This window comes from Eurosta solidaginis, chromosome 1 (genome assembly GCF_040869045.1).
Source record: "Eurosta solidaginis isolate ZX-2024a chromosome 1, ASM4086904v1, whole genome shotgun sequence".
NCBI classification, from domain to species: domain Eukaryota; kingdom Metazoa; phylum Arthropoda; class Insecta; order Diptera; family Tephritidae; genus Eurosta; species Eurosta solidaginis.
In genome coordinates, this window is record NC_090319.1 from 288,703,697 (window position 1) to 288,724,315 (window position 20,619).

Here is a 20,619-nt window from a genome sequence, read left to right on the forward strand (position 1 = left end):
ATTAAAAATACAGCCATTGTACAGATATCAATTTGATAACACGTTTCAACTGGGCAAATATACATTTTTATAAACAAACAATTACTAGGAAATTTTCTTTTGAAACAGTATAACAAAATATTTTGTCAAAGCCACGTTCATTTTATTTCGCTGGTGCGTAAATTAATTCCTTTTGCTTAGCTAATTAAAAATTTCCATTATAGTTATTTATTAAATAAGTTTATTAGGCTCCTATATCACCCAAAAATTTCCAGAAGCAATAATTGATCGAGGCGGCCGCCGTGGTGTTATGGTAGCATGCTCTGCCTACAACCCCGAGGGTCCTGGGCTCAACTCCCGGGCAGAGTAACATCAAGAGTGAAGAAAAAATTTGTTTAATTAGAAAAAAGTTTCTCTAATCGCCGTCGCCTCTCGGAAGTGATTAGAAGACATACACTCCGAATATATTTCGACCATGAAAAGCTCCTCAGTGAAAATTCGTCTGCCTTGCAGGTGCCATCCGGAGTCGACGTAGAAACATGTAGGTGTCGTCGAGCCAATTTGTATGAAAAACCAAAAGAGGCACGACTAAAATTGGAAGATAAGATCGGCCTAAAATCTCTTCGGAGGTTATCGCGCCTTGCATTTATTTATTTATTTTATTTATAATGGACCGAGTGAAAAAAAACAAGATTTTTTATTGAATAGTCTTGACTTTAATTAAGATGTATTGTTGCTTTTATTTAAAATTCCCAGAAATTTTGACTGTAAAGTTTTTGTTATAGATTAGATACTTTGAGACTATTAGTAGTTAGTAGTACTAGTAGTAGTTAGTAGTACTACTTTGGGACTACTTAGAAACTGTGTTCGAGATTTTCTTGGGGCTATTTCGGATCCGTTTCTGGATTGTTTTCGTAATAATATCGTCGAGACTATATATATCGTGGGGACTAACTCCATATTGTTTCAAGATTATTTTCGAAAGTATTTCACGATTGTTTAGGGAATCATATCGGAAGTACTGCCACCGACCATTCGGCCATAGTAGTATAGCGTCAACAATCACAAGACGAACAGACTACCTGATTCCCTATCTGCGCTTCGAGGGCGATCTTACGGCCACAATAGAGGTGGACGGTTGGCGCAAGGGTTATCAAATGGCGGACGAGGCGATACATGTGTACACAGATGGTTCCAAAGTGTTGGAAGAAGTAGGGTCTGCGGTATACTGTGCTGATCCGGAAATAAACAGATCCTGCAGGCTGCCAGATTACTGTAGCGTTTTCCAAGCGGAAATAGTAGCCGTAACCAAAGCAGTAGAAACCCTGGAAGAAAATAGCCCAAGCTGCAATCGAGTTAACTTTTATATAGACAGTAAAGCAGCAACTAAGGCAATAATCTCGCATACCACAGCATCTAAATGCGTGTTAGAGTGTAAGCAATATCTGGAGAGAATCGGGACCGGGATAAGCATACATCTATATTGGGTTCCATGGCATATGGGAATAGATAGGAATGAAAAAGCGGATGAATTAACTTAAAAGGGCGCATCCCTTGAAGCTTGCTCTGTAGACGTTCCAATTAGACTGGGCGAAGTTAAGCGAAGGCGAGAGGTGCACATGATCGACCAATCAAGAAAGGCGTGGGTTCAAACGCGGGGCTGTAAAGTGTGGAAGATTATGTGCAGGTCTTACAACCTTAGACTAACAAAGTTGCTTCTATCATTAAAAAGAGAGGACTGTAGACTCATGACGGGTATTCTGACTGGACACTGCCTTCTGGCGCCACATGCCTTTAAATTAGGCTTGGCCAGTGACAGCAGATGTAGGAAGTGTGGACTGGAAGAGGAAACGATCGGGCACGTTCTGTGCTCTTTCCCTGCGCTTGCCAGGCTAAGACTCCAACTATTAGGAGTTATGCAGCTGTCAGATCTAGAAGCAGCAAGTGGCTTAAACCCTAGGAAGCTTCTAGTATTTGCCAAGAGGACGGAGTTATTTTATAACATAGGTCCTGGTTTTTGATAGCGTTTTTCAGTTTGGTCATTAAAACAAACTTCTGGTAACACTACGGACTTATTCAGTCTATGTGAGGTCCTCATAAACCGGCCAGTTCAACCTAACCTAACCTAACTGCCACCGAATACTTCTTCACTATCGCCGTATCTGTTCGTTGTTTTCGGAACTATTTCAACATCATTAAAAAAAGTATTTCAGGGGAGTATTGGATCCTCCTTTTTTTAGAACCCCACTATATCCATCCTTCTGTTTATCACCGTGTGCTTATCTCCGTGACTGTGAGTATTTTGCGATTTGTTGGCACTTCTTAAAGATTATTTTCTGGACGATCTCGTTATTTTTTTTTCAAGATCATATTTTGGCATATCGTGCGGACTGGTACGCGGTTTTAGGATAACTTTACGAATATGTGAAAGATGAACAGACGTTTAAATCCACAACAACACTCAACGAAAGATATTGATTATGTCAGTTCATTTAAGTTCAAGCAGTGTTGTTGATCAGAATTTCGTGCACTTCTCCCAACTCTGGGTTTTTGGCTGTATACAATAGAATCTATTAGCAGTTTGGAAACAGATAAAACTAATTAAGTGCATCTTTTGTACTTTTCTGTATTTATGTACAGCCATTGTACAGATATCAATTTGATGTTTCAACTGTGCAAATACACATTTATATAAACAAATAATTACTAGGAAATTTTATTTTGAAAAAGTATGACAAAATGTTTTGTCAAAGAGGCGCTCATTTCAGGGTTGAGAACGATTTAAGAAACACTGAAATGCGATGGTGTCACAGTTATAGATTATTCGTAGGAAAGATAGTAAAAATGAAAAATAAGTTGAAGGGGGAAGGTGAGCAAAATGTTGCTATTTGTCTGGCATTATGAGAAAAAGTTCCGTAATCCATATTAACGCAGAGCTAATACTGAAGGAATAAGTGATAGCGAAAATTAGTTTAGGTTAGGCTTTGAATTATTATAAGAAGCATTTAAAATATATTCATATCAAGTATATAAGCTTACAACCCACTAAAAATTTTGATAAAAGAAAGCAATGAAATGATATTAAATAATTGCATTTAATTGCGCTTCAATTAAAAATTCGCATTAGAAACCTATTTGAAATTGACGTTACTATTCGATTAGATTGTTGCAAGTCAAAGATTCTTTTTCGAAACATTTTGTTATACGTTTAAAGTGTTATGACATGTTCTGTTCGACAGATGTGATAGCTCAGCTGGTAAAATAGATTTTTCTTTTTTATACTCAGCTGAGCAGAGCTCAAAGAGTATATTAATTTTGTTCGCATAACGGTACCTCGTAAATGCTTAAACTAATCGAGATAGATATAGACTTTAAATTTATTTAGCCATGTCCGTCGTTCCGTCTGTCCGTCTGTCCGTCCGTCCATAAACACGATAACTTGAGTAAATTTTAAAGTATTTTAATGAAATTTGGTACGTAAGTTCCTGGGAACTCATCTCAGATCGCTATTTAAAATGAATGAAATCAATCTATAACCACGCCCACTTTTTCGATATCGAAAATTTCGAAAAACCGAAAAAGTGCGATAATTCTTTACCTAAGACTGATAAAGCGATAAAACTTTGTAGGTGGGTTGACCTTATGACGCGGAATAGAAAATCAATACAATTTTGGACAATGGGCGTAGCACCGCCCACTTTTAAAAGAAGGTAGCCCTCCTTACTTGTTTATAGATGTACTTATAGGCCTCTCTGGGTTAAAATTGAAACATAGTTCTGCACACCCATTTCAGCGAAGACCGATATAATCTAGATTTGAAACCAATTTGGTTTGTTCATATATATATGTAGGTCAAAAAAAGTCTGATATTTAGGCTCAAACTATTAACCGTGTACTAGCATACCCGCAGACGCCGTCCTGCCCTCGTATTTTAAAACTGGCCTTCCCTTTCCTTTTATCACTCTCTATATCATCGAACAGACTAAAACTTTACTACTTTTTCATCCACTTTCCTTTCTTATCCTTATCCTTTTCCTTTCCTATTACACTTCATCTCCACTCCTATCTCATTGTAATTTTCCACCTCATCCCCAATCTCGCTCCTACTCTAATTTCCACTCCCGCTCTCATTCCCATGCTTAGTCCCTCTTCAACCTGTGACTTATGTGTCACAAATTTTTTAAATTCTTCTCTCATCATTTTTTCATAACGCTCCTTAAAAAATGTAACTTAAAAAAATCAAAAATGTTTGTGCGCTGCAGCTTCCAAAAATTTTGCCTTGCAGAAAAAATGTGTTATATTTATCTTCGTCGCTAATTACATTTTTAAATCGAAAGGAAGGCGCTTGTCTAAATGGTGCATTTTCTGTGTGTGTTAAAATTAGGTTAGAAAAGGTATAAAATATTCTGTCCTTTCTACGGGTACTGAACAAAAATTCTTACATGAAAAGTTAAAGAGGAACCGTTGAATTAACCCCTTTAGTACTCTTTGAAAAAATTTAAAACTAATAAAACGAAAATAAAAACAAGTAAGGACAGGACTGTCTTCGGCTGTGCCGAAGACTTTATACCTTTGATGAATGGGGCTTATCCCATTCGTAATCTCCAAATGATGTGCTGTATAAGATAAGAAATATATAGTGAACTGATGTACATACCTAAACGATTTTGAGATAAATATAAAAAAATGGCAAAAAACCCCCTTATCTGAACGATCGGTTGTATGGGATATATACTATATATAGCTCCGATCGAAAGGATTTTTACAGGAAATCTTCTATGATATATTTCATATTTCTTTATTCAGTCTATGATTTACAAGAATCTTACAGACTATATTAAAGATTATTAAACATTAGGGTTTATTTACAGTAAAGTTAATTTAAAATGGAAAATAACATATTTTTAAAACTTCGACGAGATATCGAAAAATCAATACAATAATTATTATTGATTGAGTTAATAGCAATTAGAGTGCGAGTGATCGGGCCATTAAGTGCGTAATTAGACCTAAACTGGTCAATTACAAACATAGTATATTGGCGCAAAGTCAGTGATGGAACATAAAAGTTCAAAGACTCTTACAGTATCGGGCAATCAATATTGCCATTGGAAATATCATAAATAAACATTATAGATGTAATTAGTCTTCTACTTTCTAATGTGTGAAGATTAATTAGCTTACACCTAGAGAGATATTGAGGAATAGGCAGATCGAAGTTTATATCGTATAAACAGTAATTCATGAATATTTTTTGCACACGTTCGAATCTCTTATTGTGTGCCTCATAATAAGGACTCCATATTATGGAACCATACTCAAGCCTTGACCGTACAAAGGCATTGTATAATAGTTTTTTAGCATATGGGTCCTTAAACTCGGATCCATTTCTTTTAATAAAGGCCAGTAAGGAATATGATTTGGGGATAATAAAATTTAAGTGCTCGGTGAATGTAAAAAACGAATCAAATACAACACCTAAATCCCGAATTTTATTCACCCAAAGTAACGGTTTAGAGACATAGTAAGACGAAATCAATTTATTACATAAACAGCACTTACATCATTTATAAAGAGAATAAAGAAAAGTGGGCCAAGGATACTACCTTGGGGCACACCTGAGGTTGCTACGTAAGGTGATGACTTTACGTTGTCAATAACAACAAAATTTATCCTATTGGATAAGTATGAATAAATCCATTGTAAAAATGTTGAGTGGAAATCCATTTTTCGCAATTTAGCCAAGAGAGCTTTGTGCGAAACTCTGTCAAAAGCTTTGGATATGTCCGTATATATGCAGTCAACTTGACAACCATGAGTAAAAGACGACATGCAGTAATTCGAAAAAACGACCAGATTAGTTACTGTTGAACGCCCCGGAACGAAGCCATGCTGACATGGGCAAATATAACGCTTAACTACGGACGATAATTTAAATATCACCGTTTTCTCAAAAAGTTTTCTTCGAAATTGGCCGATAGTTTGTAACGTCAATTTTACTACCAATTTTATGAATAGGTTGAATAAAAGTAGTTTTCCATTCATCCAAAAAGATACCAGACTTTAATCATAAATTAAATATATGCAACAAGGGCTCTACAACGGAAGCTACACATTGCTTCAGGAAAAAAGATGAAAATTCTTGATAATCACATTGCTTGGAGCTCTTGATTGTCTGAATACTTAAGATAATATCATCAATATCTAGAACTAATGAGGAGAAGTCGAAACAAGACGTTATCTCATTCAACATATCCCCGTCGTCATTCCACAGATCATCAGTAGACAACGGTATTGTTGCAACCGATTGTTTGGAGCGAATGAAATTCCAAAACGATTTAGGATTCGATTTGATATTGTTTTCGAAATTGAGAATATATCGATTGTACAGAAACTTATCAAGACAATTAAACTCCTTCGCGTAATTCAGATATTGTTGCTTGAGTTCGGGAATTCCTGATTTTTTAAAAAGTTTATGATATTTATTACGCAAATTTTTTAGAGTCTTTAAGCTTTTGGTATACCACGGCAACTTGTAAACCCTTGCCGGGAAACGAAGAATATTAATATTCATTATTTCCGAGATATTACTTTTGAATAAGTCAAAGCAGTCCGAAAGATTGCGATTATTAAAAAGAGACTGCCAGTCAATATTTGAAATCAAATTATTGATCAAGGCAAAATCACATCGGCTATAATTGAAACCAACTTCATTATTGAGTTTAATATTTCCAATTTCATAAAACTTAATCTCGAATATCAATGGTATGTGATATTTATCAGTATTAGATAACGGGCAGAGAGAACGAATTAAATTATAATTAAGATCATTACTAACAAATATATGATCGAGGATTTTACCTAGCGTATTTTCAAAATCATTGATATGAACTAACTGTAAACTATAAAAATTATCAACTAAGTACATTTCACTAGCTTGTTTGACATTAGTAAGTATGAGATTTTTCTCACCTGGAAGATAATTCCATACGATTTTATCTAAGTTAAAATCCCCTAAAATATAAAATTTAGAATTCTAGTGCTCGAAACATGCATTATATTATTAACGTGATTTTCATAAACACTATCTGCACTATTTGGTAGTATATAAGAAACACTGCCAAATAGACATTCTGTTTTGCCTTTTATACTGATTATAAGCTGATCAATAGAAGTATCAGCGATATAAAGAGGAACCTCCGAGGTTTGTATGCTTTTTCTTACAGCAATTAGCACTCCTCCACCTCGATAAAGTCCTGTACTTACACTATACGATCTTTGCGATATATATTATACAAATTTTTATCAAAAAACTCATTACTAAAAATGTCCGCAGTAAGCCACGTCTCAACAAGAACTATCAAATCGTATTCTTCACTAGAGGTAGCAGCAAATACAGCAGAGGCCTTAGTTCTCATGCCTGATATGTTTTGAAAATAAATTGATATTGAGTTCTTTCAAGAACGGACATCATCAATTAGACAGGAATTGTAGCAGTCATTGTTGGTGACGGAGCGAGGACTTATGAGTTGTTCTTTTGCACCAAAGTCCTTTGAAATAAACGAAACGGCTTTACTTTTACATCCGATGGCCAAACTGACGAATCGAGCAACTTATTGTAATTAGATGCTGAGATCATAAGCTTAAAATTAACACTCCGTAAGGACTTTTCATCTACGTCCCTTTTCGTAAGTTTTTGGCAGCGCATTAATAAAGGAGAAATATTGGCAGTTCTTGATACATAGTCAACTATAGTTTCAGCATTCACAGATGGCTTAAAAGATGACAGATGAAGCCATTTGAATCGTACACTAAACTAGCATTAGAGTTACTACTAACAACTATTGGACGCGCCTTTTGGTTATTCATTCCATCACTTTGGGAACTATTTTTCAATTGCTCATTGGGATGTCCGGTATTAGAAGAATCAGAACGAAATGAAGCGACAGACTCTGCAGTATCAGAGACAGCGCCGGCTACAGCAGAATAACTACCTTGCCAAAGTGTCCCAGATATAAAAAATCATCAGTATCGAAAAAAAATTTGATTGAGCCATGTCCGTCCGTCCGTCCGTCCGTGCGTCCGTCTGTCTGCCCGTTAACACGATAACTTGAGTAAATTTTGAGATATCTTGATGAAATTTGGTATGTAGGTTCCTGGGCACTCATCTCAAATCGCGATTTAAAATGAACGATATCGGACGATAACCACGCCCACTTTTTCGATATCGAAAACTTCGAAAAATCGAAAAAGCTCGATAATTCATTACTAAAGTCTGATAAAGCGATGAAACTTGGTAGCTGGGTTGAACTTATGACGCAAAATAGAAAATTAGTAAAATTTTAGACAATGGGCGTGGCACCGCACACTTTAGAAGAAGATAATTTCAAAGTTTTGCAAGCTGTAATTTGGCAGTCATTGAAGATATCATGATAAAGTTTGGCAGGAACATTGCTCTTATTGCTAATTTTATGAAAAAATTCAATATATTTACAGTATATAAGTAAATTATGTCAACATTCAACTCCAGTAATGATATAGTGCAACAAAACACAAAAATAAAAGAACATTTCAAAATGGGCGTGGCTCCGCCCTTTTTCATTTAATTTGTCTAGAATACTTTTAATACCATAAGTCGAACAAAAATTTACCAATCCTTATGAAATTTGGTAAGGGCAAAGCTTCTATAACGATAACAGTTTTCTATGAAAATGGGCGAAATCGGTCCCAGTTTTTATACACAGTCATCCGTCTGACCTTCCGTTCGGCCTTTAACACGATAACTTGAGCAAAAATCGATATATCTTTACTAAACTTAGTTCACGTACTTATCTGAACTCAATTTATCTTGGTGTTAAAAATGGGCGAAATCCGTCTATGACCACGCCCACTTTTTCGATATCGAAAATTTCCATAAATGAAAAAATTTCCATAAAAAAAAAATGAAAATACGAAAAAATGGATTAAACATGTTGATTGGATTGCTTTATTGACGCCTTCACATATACAACTAAGGGTCACTCCCTTTCAAAACCTTCATTAATACATTTAGTTTGATACCCACTTCGTACAAACACATTCTACAGTCACCCCTGGTCCACCTTTTTGGCGATATCTCGAAAGGCATCCACCTAGTGAACTAAGGCCCACTCCCTTTTAAAATACTAATTAACACCTTCCATTTGATTCCCATATCGTGCGAACACATTCTAGAGTCACCCCTGGTCCAGCTTTATGGCGATATCTCGAAAAGGCGTCCACCTATAGCCATGATACCCATTTCATATAAACACATTCCAGGGTTACCCTAGGTTAATTTTCCTATATGGTGATTTTCCCTTATTTGGTCTCCAGAGCTCTCAGCTGAGTATGTGATGTTCGGTTACACCCGAACTTAACTTTCCTTACTTGTTTCTATTGCTTTTTGTGGTTGTTTCACGTTCGGTTCGACGCCCTTTGTTTTTGACCGCGCTACAATAACATTGTCTTTAGCAGCAGAGTTATTTTTTGTTTCTCTGTTTATTAGCATTATTATTTAATGAATTGAAAAAGCTACTGAGAGCTTTGAGACTTTTTTGAGTCTCCGCAATTTTGGTCCGCATAACGGAGGGCAAACCAACAACACAATTGTCACATCTGTAGAACAGATTATTATTGTTTTTTAATATATTAAAAATAGCCGTGTTTTTTAACACGCGCGTATACGTTTCGTTTGCGCGTGTTAAAAAACGCCTATCTTCGCTTAGATAATGCTTAGGAGACCCATCTAGCGGCTGTGGTAAAACAACTAGCTACAGCAACAGGGTGTACCGAAAAGCGGAGACGCAACGCTCTGATGGCCATAGGGTATAACATATAGCTGAATCAGTTGCGATGAATTGTGGACACACATATAATACATAGAATTAGTGTACAGGGTGAAACAAAGACACATATTTCAGTTACATCTGAGTATAATGCGTATTGAAATTTAGTAGGACAAAATTTATGCGCAGCAATTTCAGAGGTGTATTTATAGTTTGTCTCTTAGCAGTCAATATAAAGTTTAAGCGTAAACGGATATACGCGTGTTAAAAAACACGGCTAATATTAGCACTAAATTTTGTGCATTTTATGTGCGTTTTTATTTCACATAGGCCACACATTAAGTGGTCATTACCACCACACAAACTTGTACACTTAAGGCAGCTATTCATCATTTAAAAATATGATACAAGCACAGCGAATAAAAACACGTCTGCTCACTACTAAGTTCAGTCACATAGAATATATGTCACAAAGTTTCTCGTTTTTATATTGGAAACTAAGGGAGAAATGGCCAAAAATAGTTCTATCAGAACGATCAGTTGTATGGGATAGGTATATACTATATACATATAGCTCCGATCAAAGTGATTTTTTCAGGAAATCTTCTATGATATATTAGAATAAATATCACCAAGTTTAACGTTTTTATATTGGAAATTAAGGGGGAAATGGCTAAAAATCTTTCTATCTGAACGATCGGTTGTATGGGATATATATTATATATAGCTCCGATCGAAATGATTTTTTCATGAAATCTTCTATGATATATTAGTATATATATCAACAAGTTTAACGTTTTTATATTGAAAATTAAGGGAGAAATTGCCAAAAATATTTCTATCCGAAGGATCGGTTGTATGGGATATATACTATATATAGCTCCGATCAAAGTGATTTTTTTCAGAAAATCTTTTATGATATATTAAAAGATATATCACCCAGTTTCACGTTTATACTTTCTAAATTAAGGGAGAAATGGCAGAAAATCTTTCTATCTGAACGATCGGTTGTATGGGAGATATATGTTATAGTGGTCCGATCCTACCATATCCGACAAACGTCTAATATAATAGAAAAATACATCCTTGTGCCAAATTTCATTGAGATATCTCAAAATTTGAGGGACTAGTTTGCGTTCAAACAGACAGACGGACGGACGGACAGACGGACATGGCTATATCAACTCAGTTCGTCCCCTGATCAATTCGGTATACTTAATGGTGAGTCTATCTTCTATATTTCTCAACATTACAAACATCGAGCCAAAGTTAATATACCATTTCATGTTCATGAAAGGTATAAAAATTTTAATCAGTTCCTTTATATAAATGGACAAAATTGGCGAAAATTGTATCCTGATATAAAGACATATTCTTGCTGAAATTTGATTTTAAAATTTTGACATAGAAATTGTAAAAATATTTACGAGAAATAGAAATATATATGTATGAAAATAAAGCGCACATGACATGGATTGGAAAGCTGTCAGGAAAGGGGTCAACATATCAATATATAGTCAATTAATTGCGCTTCACCTTTATATTTACTTATCAGAAAAGTACGTCAAGCTACATTAGTTTTTAGGCTACTTGAAAATTGTTTATATATGCCAAGTTTGAATTGCTACAAGTGAGTATGTGGATTAAGTTCCAAGATTGTAGCTCAATGGACAGTCTCTTGGAAATTGATCGCAAGATTCCCCCGTTCCATACGTTAATATCCCAATTCGTGGGCCCCCTATCGAAACTTTTTGCATTATATTTCATACTGTCATCGGGAGGTTCCTCATAATCGAAAAGTTACTTAAAAGCCGGCTTATTATTTTCATATTCTCATCTACTTATTTCGATCCGTGCGCTACCTAACGGAATTTTTTCCTTTTGTTCATTTGTCACGGTGTCTTAACCTCTATGTAAAGTTTCATGTTTGTAGCTCAATGAGAAGTTATTTAAAAATCGATATCAAATTCAAAAATTCCAAATTTTTATCTAACTATTTCGAACCCTGCGCCACCTAACGGAATTTGTATCTCATTTATTTGTTTTTACTGGTGTCTTAACCTATCTGTGAAGTTTCACGTTTGTAGCTCAATGGGAAGTTAAGAATCGATCGCAAAATTCCCTCGCTTCCGATCTCAACCGATCTCAAAATTCCAAACTTCCAAATTTGTATCTAATTATTTCGAACCCTGCGCCACCTACCGGAATTTTTATATCTGTGAAATTTCACGTTTGTAGCTCAATGGGAAGTTACTTGAGAATCGATCGCAAAATTCCCTCGCTTCCGTAGGACTTTTCTAAATATCTCGTTCCGTACGTCATCGGCCTTTGAATCAAGCTTGAAATTTCCGGACGCGTGCCACCTAACGGATTTTTTGCCTTGTAAAATTTGTATTGCAAATGCGTAAAAAGCAATCAAGCGACCTAATGTAATGCAAATAAAAATGCGGCAACAAACTGAGTTAAATAAAAAAGATTATATGTTATTGATTCGAATAATTTAAGAAGAGTTAAATAAAAAAGATTATAGGTGATTGGTTCGAATAATTTAAGAAAAATGCGGAGCCCTTTACCGAACCTAAATGACTTGGACCATATGTTCCATTATCGCCGACCCATATCTCTTGGAATGTGTTGGCGACTTAATAATTTTTTGCAAGTTTTAATATTGTGTTTAAAATGTACATAACCTCATACCATACGAAAACCGACACTTTGATGAGAAAAGTGATTAGCCTTCATTCGTTCCCATATGGGTATAAAGGGGATCGGTCCTATCGTTCCTGTTCGGGTATAAATGGGTACAATTGGTATCTTCATAGGACATGTTCAAACAAAAGGGAACAGTTCAGCGCATACAAAGAGATCAAAACTGGCATAAGTCGCATACCTCCTTGCGACTCCTCCCCGAACTCACCGTAGACTAATCGCATTTTTTGCAGGGGACCACATTAAATTATATTGGTTAAGGCAACTGCAGTTTCATCGTGTGATTCGCGGTTCGAATCTCGGTGAAGCATTTGGTAACTTTACGAAATTGCCAGACGATGAATTCATGGCGGTTTTCAATTATTATAAGCCGGTGTGAAGCTCTTGAACTCTTAATAATAACTATAAATTGGACACACCATTAAAACAAACAAACATAAATATGTAAAACTGAGCCCGAGTTTACAAAGCTTCTCATTCGCAACGAAAAAGAAAATTTACAAAAACAAATCTACATACACAAATTAATAGAGGCAGAATGTGTCAGTTGTGTTGTTAGTGTAGAAATAAGATAAACTGAATTAAGCAAGGAGACAAATACAAGCAGGATAGCCTAGTGGTTAAGGCAACTGCAGTTTCATCGTGTGATTCACGGTTCGTATCTCGGTGAAACCTTTGATAACTGTACGAAATTGCCTGACGATGAATTCGTGGCGGCTTTCGAAATAGTACTATCGCAATATGCCAGTTTTTTTATTCCTGCGGAAAAATTCCTCCAATTCTTTCCTCCTAGGGAGAAGAATAATTGGGGAATAGGAATTTCGAATCTTCGAAGTCAGCTGTTTTGTCAATTGAAACAATTCGTTGCGCATTTCTTATTTTGTTTAAAAGTTGGAAAGTTTAATTATTGTTGCGAATTTGTTTGAAATTAAGAAATAAGGTATAAACAATGCACATTATTGCATTTCATGTGGTATTCACTGAAATGAGTAATGAATTGGTGCCACAGCAACATCAACAGAGGAGTATAAGAAGACGGCGGGATAATACAAATCCGCCGGAGTTGAATGCTTTCATTCAGTAAAGCAATTTTCTGGCGGTCAAGTCGAGTTGAGTTCGCCTTTCGCCATATGCGAAAATCTATTTAAGCATTTTTAAAAAATCATTGCGCAATTTCTGGATGGCTACTTCAAATATACCAAGAGCTCTTCCGTTGATTATGATATACTTTTCGACTTAAAATAAAGAATATTGTGGTTGTTGTTGTTGTTGTTGTTGTATTAACAGTGAGAATATTGTGGTAGAATGTACATACATACTTTAGAAAACATTTGTACAAATAAGTGCTATTTCTTAAATGAAGAAATTTGCTTTAACTATTTTGATGCATTCCCATTAATTTAACAAGTGAAAAAACTCCTAAGAAATGGCAGAGAAATCTCGCTCTCCCTCACATTCATAATACCTACTTTTCTCCTATAACCGGTTTCCCCTTTTTCGAACATTGTTCAGAATAGGAGGAAAGGGAGAAGTAAAACAAGTAAGGAAGGTTAAGTTCGGGTGTAACCGAACATTACATACTCAGTTGAGAGCTATGGTGACCACATAAGGGAAAATAACCATGTAGGAAAATGAACCGAGGGAAACCCTGGAATGTGTTTGTATGACATGTGTATCAAATGAAAGGCATTAAAGAGTATTTTATGAAGGAGTGGGCCATAGTTCTATAGGTGGACGCCATTTAGGGATATAGCCATAAAGGTGGATCAGGGTTGACTCTAGAATGCGTTTGTACGATATGGGTATCAAATGAAAGGTGTTAATGAGTATTTTAAAAGGGAGTAATCCTTAGTTCCATAGGTGGACGCCGTTTCGAAATATCGCCATAAAGGTGGACCAGGGGTAACCCTAGAATTTGTTTGTACAATATGGGTATCAAAAGAAAGGTGTTAATGAGTATTTTAAAAGGGAGTGATGCTTAGTTCCACAGGTGGACGCCGTTTCGAGATATCGCCATAAAGGTGGACCAGGTGTGACCCCAGAATTTGTTTGTACAATATGGGTATCAAAAGAAAGGTGTTAATGAGTATTTTAAAAGGGAGTAATCCTTAGTTCCATAGGTGGACGCCGTTTCGAGATATCGCCACAAAGGTGGACCAGGGGTGACCCTAGAATTTGTTTGTACAATATGGGTATCAAAAGAAAGGTGTTAATGAGTATTTTAAAAGGGAGTGATGCTTAGTTCCACAGGTGGACGCCGCTTCGAGATATCGCCATAAAGGTGGACCAGGTGTGACCCTAGAATTTGTTTGTACGATATGGGTATCAAATTAAAGGTATTAAGGAGGGTTTTAAAAGGGAGTGGTGGTAGTTGTATAAGTGGTCGCCTTTTCGAGATATCGCCATAAAGGTGGACCAGGGGTGACTCTAGAATGCGTTTGTACGATATGGGTATCAAATGAAAGGTGTTAATGAGTATTTTAAAACGGAGTAATCCTTAGTTCCATAGGTGGACGAAGTTTCGAGATATCGCCATAAAGGTGGACCAGGGGTGACCCCAGAATTTGTTTGTACAATATGGGTATCAAAAGAAATGTGTTAATGAGTATTTTAAAAGGGAGTAATCCTTAGTTCCATAGGTGGACGCCGTTTCGAGATATCGCCACAAAGGTGGACCAGGGGTGACCCTAGAATTTGTTTGTACAATATGGGTATCAAAAGAAAGGTGTTAATGAGTATTTTAAAAGGGAATGATGCTTAGTTCCACAGGTGGACGCCGTTTCGAGATATCGCCATAAAGGTGGACCAGGTGTGACCCTAGAATGCGTTTGTACAATATGGGTATCAAACGAAAGATGTTAATGAGTATTTTAAAAGGGAGTAATCCTTAGTTTCATAAGTGGACGCCGTTTCGAGATATCGCCATAAAGGTGGACCAGGGGTGACCCTAGAATTTGTTTGTACAATATGGGTATCAAAAGAAAGGTATTAATGAGGGTTTTAAAAGGGAGTGGGCCTTAGTTCTATAGGTGGACGCCGTTTCAAAATATCGCCATAAAGGTGGACCAGGGGTGACTCTAGAATGTGTTTGTACGATATGGGTATCAAATTAAAGGTATTAATGAGAGTTTTAAAAGGGAGTGGTGGTAGTTATATATGTGAAGGCGTTTTCCAGATATCGACCAAAATGTGGACCAGGGTGACCCAGAACATCATCTGTTGGATACCGTTAATTTATTTATATACGTAATACCTGCCAAGATTTTAAGGGTTTTTTATTTCGCCCTGCAGAACTTTTTCATTTTCTTCTACTTAATATGGTAGGTGTCACAACCATTTTATAAAGTTTTTTCTAAAGTTATATTTCGCGTCAATAAACCAATCCAATTACCTCACCATGTTTCATCCCTTTTTTCGTATTTGGTATAGAATTATGGCATTTTTTTCATTTTTCGTAATTTTCGATATCGAAAAAGTGGGCGTGGTCATTGTCGGATTTCGTTCATTTTTCATACCAAGACAAAGTTAGTTCAAGTAAGTACGTGAACTAAGTTCATTAAAGATATGTCGATTCTTGCTCAAGTTATCGTGTTAACGGCCATGCGGAAGGACAGACGAACGACTGTGTATAAAAACTGGGCGTGGCATCAACTGATTTCGCCCGTTTTCACAGAAAACAGTTAGCATCATAAAATCTATGCCCCTACCAAATTTCAAAAGGATTGGGTAATTTTTGTTCGACTTATGGCGTGGCATGGTGGTTAAACCGATTCTGCTATATGGGGTGCTGGTCTGGTGGAAAGCACTGGACACGGCGAGCACCTCCAAAATGCTAGTGTCAGTGCAACGGACGGCGCTTATCGGCATCAGTGGCGCTATGAGAACAACACCTACCTTGGCACTGAATGTCATGCTGAATATACATCCAGTAGATATTGCGGGAAAGGCAGCCGCGGCCCGGTCGTTGGTCAGGCTTCGTGATATGGGTTATATGCTTTCTGATTTCGGACACTCTAGCCTTCTTACTAGTTTCGACTTTATCCCGGACGGGACGGACTATTGCATGCCGGTGGCCGCTCCCTATACAACCTTCACCCCAGTCATTCCCCCGAGGGAGGAGTGGAGAAGAGGAATTATCTGGGGCATGGGACCGGTGAACTTGTTCACGGATGGGTCGAAGTTGGACGGAAAGGTTGGCGGGGGGGTCTTTTGTCAAGAGCTAAATGTAAGCCGCAAGTTTAAGTTGGCTGATCACTGCAGTGTATTCCAAGCGGAAGTTGCTGCGATTAAGGATGCGGTGGATGAAATGCTATCCAGCGCTACTACGGTTAGGGAATTTAACATCTACTCTGATAGCCAAGCGGCTATAAAGGCCTTGAGCTCAACTACAGTGCGATCGAGGGTGGTCTGGGAGTGCCTGACCACACTTGCGATTGCATCGAATTATTTTACAATTAAGATTATCTGGGTCCCGGGCCATAGTGATATTCCGGGTAACTGTCAAGCGGATCTCTTAGCCCGAATCGGTACAACTGAACCGGATGAAGATGGCTGTAGGGATTTCGGGATTCCGCTAGCCACCTGTGGATTGCTCTTCCATAGCTGGGCCTCGAGTCAGCTCAGCAAACGTTGGGCGGACACTACGTCTTGTAGGATATCAAGATCTTTCTGGCCGAAAGTGGATGGCAGGAGGTCTGCTGAAATAATTGGGTTCACTAAGGCTCACCTATCAATGGTCATTGGGGTTTTGACAGGGCACTGTCCCATGGGTATCCATGCGGTACATCTCAATATATTGGAAACTCCATCCTGCTGCAGCTGTATGGAGGATGATGAGGTGGAATCACCAAATCACTTTATGCTTGACTGCCCAGCTTTTGCCAGAACTAGGCGAAAGTATTTTGGTCGTGACTCACTTGGATCTCCCGAGGAGCTATCCAAGGTTGAGATCGGGATCATTCGGAACTTTATCATTGCTACCCAACGATTCTCTAAGTAGTTATATCTACGTCACCGTTAGTTTAGTTTATTATATGTGGTATCACAACGGACAGTCATGTTGTCCAAGTGAGCTTCCTCTCATCAGGGAAGCTACCACCCAACCTACCTACCTACCTACCTATGGCGTTAAAAGTATCCTAGACAAATTAAATGAAAAAGGGCGGAGCCACGCCCATTTTGAAATTTTCTTTTTTTTTTTGTATTTTGTTGCACCATATCATTACTGGAGTTGAATGTTGACATAATTTACTTATATGCTGTAAAGATATAAATTTTTTTGTTAAAATTTTACTTAAAAAAAATTTTTTTTTTTAAAGTGGGCGTGGTCCTTCTCCGATTTTGCTAATTTTTATTGGGCATACATATATTAATAGGAGTAACGTCCCTGCCAAATTTCATCATGATATCTTCAACGACTGACAGCTTGCAAATTTTTAAATTACCTTCTTTTAAAAGTGGGCGGTGCCACGCCCATTGTCCAAAATTTTACTAATTTTCTATTCTGCGTCATAAGTTCAACTCATCTACCAAGTTTCGTCGCTTTATCTGTCTTTGGTAATGAATTATCGCACTTTTTCGGTTTTTCGAAATTTTCGATATCGAAAAAGTGGGCGTGGTTATAGTCCGATATCGTTCATTTTAAATAGCGATCTGAGATGAGTGTTCAGGAACCTACATACCAAATTTCATCAAGATAACTCAAAATTTACTCAAGTTATCGTGTTAACGGACGGACGGACGGACATGGCTTAATTGAATTTTTTTTCGATCCTGATTATTTTGATATATGGAAGTCTATATCTATCTCGATTCCTTTATACCTGTACAACCAACCGTTATCCAATCAAAGTTAATATACTCTGTGAGCTCTGTTCAACTGAGTATAAAAACTCACAAGGAATATTTATTTATAATACGAGGAATGGGAGAAGGGAAAAAACTCGCACGGAAATTTTGTTTAGAATTGCGCTGAATAATTGAACTAAAATTATCTACATATGTTAAATATTTATATAGAATGTCCAAAGCAATTTCAAATGGAGCTGTTTTAATTGATTTAGCTAGCATAAAACCAGGACCAGTTGTACATTCTCTATGGCTAACCAAAGAAAGCACATATACAACAATTAATACACCATCGGAAAATTTTAAAATTCTAGCAGTTTACAATTTTTGTTGTTCTAACAGTTTATATTATTATAATTTATGTGCCAATGTATTTCAATGTAAAATACTATAATTCTGTTGTATACGACAGTGTACTTTTATCAAAGTTTATTCGTTGGACACGATACCTACCACGTAATTTACTTAATATTGTAGATGGTGTAATCCAAAATATTACGCTCATCCAGAAAACATTTTATTAACAATATTATTTGATGATAGAAAAGCCATACGTGATAGAGCTATCAAAAAAATTTTATACTATCGAGAAAAAATACTTGATACAACTAAACTCGGAATTTACAAAAAATATAATATCAATTTTAATGCTTGAGATTATACTGATATGATTTATCTGAATGACAATAATTTAGTATCTGACCCGACATTCACAAGAAATATTACATACGATTACTCGGTACAATTCTTAGATTATGATGAGTCAACACTAGGTGAATATTATTCCAATGAATATACAAGGCACAGAAAGATATGTACAGTTGTTAACATCTGTTTGCAAACGGGTTATAAAAAAAAAAAAAAAACGTGAAGGTGTTATGGCTGACAGAAGAAAGTCGTGAAAAACAACCACGAATGGAGAACAAAAAAGATTTTAAAAAATAATAACATAACATTACTTTTATTTTGAAAAATACGTTAAAATGGTCAATTCTAAGTAAAAAAATAATTTTTTATATAAATTATATTAAAATAATAAAAATTGTGTTTTTTTGCTTATTACTTGAAAATATATGTTTTTTTCGAAATTTTTCTCTACTAAAACGAATTCGGAAAAAGAAAAGCTGTCTGAATGATAGTTGTTGGAAATATTCTGAGCTTATTTAAGCTGTAAAGAAAAAAAAGTCCATAAGAAATTTGTTAAAAATGATAATATAGTAGTTAAAAGTTCATTTTAGGCTAATTTCTCATAATTTAAGCCTGATATCTTTACTAAAATTCAAAAATACAATAGATATTAATACAGATTCTGAAGTGTGCGTAAAAAAGCTTTAAAGTAAGCCCAATATGATATATATCTATTTTGCAAAAGTCGGGGACTTGAAATTGGACTTAGAGCTATGGTGTCTTCAGCAATTTTTCTTAGAATCATTATAGATTACGTTTTTGCTGTACTCCTGACAAAAAAAAAAACCCACCATACAATTTGACCCGCTCTAATATGCATGTATGCTATATAAGTACAATAATAATTTTAAGTCACTTACCTACACGCTTAGAAATTTAGTCGTACACGGCTAATACGCGTAAGTATGTGAGTGCCAAAAACAAAAGCAACAGCTACAAAAAGTTTGCATGAAAGCGAATACCAAGCAAAGTAAACATTTGGGGTTAGGCGTCAAACGAAATTTCATAAATCTACAATATATTGAAGTGCCGTGTGTTTGGTATTACCTTTATGTAGAATTCTAGAATAATATAAGCTTGTTCGTATGTATGTATATTCTGTGTCAAAAGTTTCGAGACTTGGTAATAAAATTTTCGATAGGGTGTACTGCGCTACATGGCTCAACATATATTCAGATCTCCTTTCCCTCAATTCTACTTACGTTCCTATATAAATATTTTTTTTAAACTACTCCTTAAAATCTTTTGCATACTTTTTTTTGCCACCACAGTACGAAATACAAATAAACACACCTGATTCATATCCCCATGGCTTAGTGCACAACCAGATGTTTTTTGATAAAAGAATAGAAGGCAGAACGATATATATCGAAGCTTTCCATATGATTGCTCCAGCCTGAGCTAATATCCGCCAAAAATACTTCTTTCTTTTCTACATCAGCAGCCGACAAGTGAACATTCAAACAGTGAAAAAAAATAATAGTTTTATTTAAAAGTGTTCAAAATATAAACTACAAAATCTCTTTATAATAAATTATAAAGTCTTCTGTTTTTTTTTTACAATAACTATCCGTTCCAGCCGTACATACGG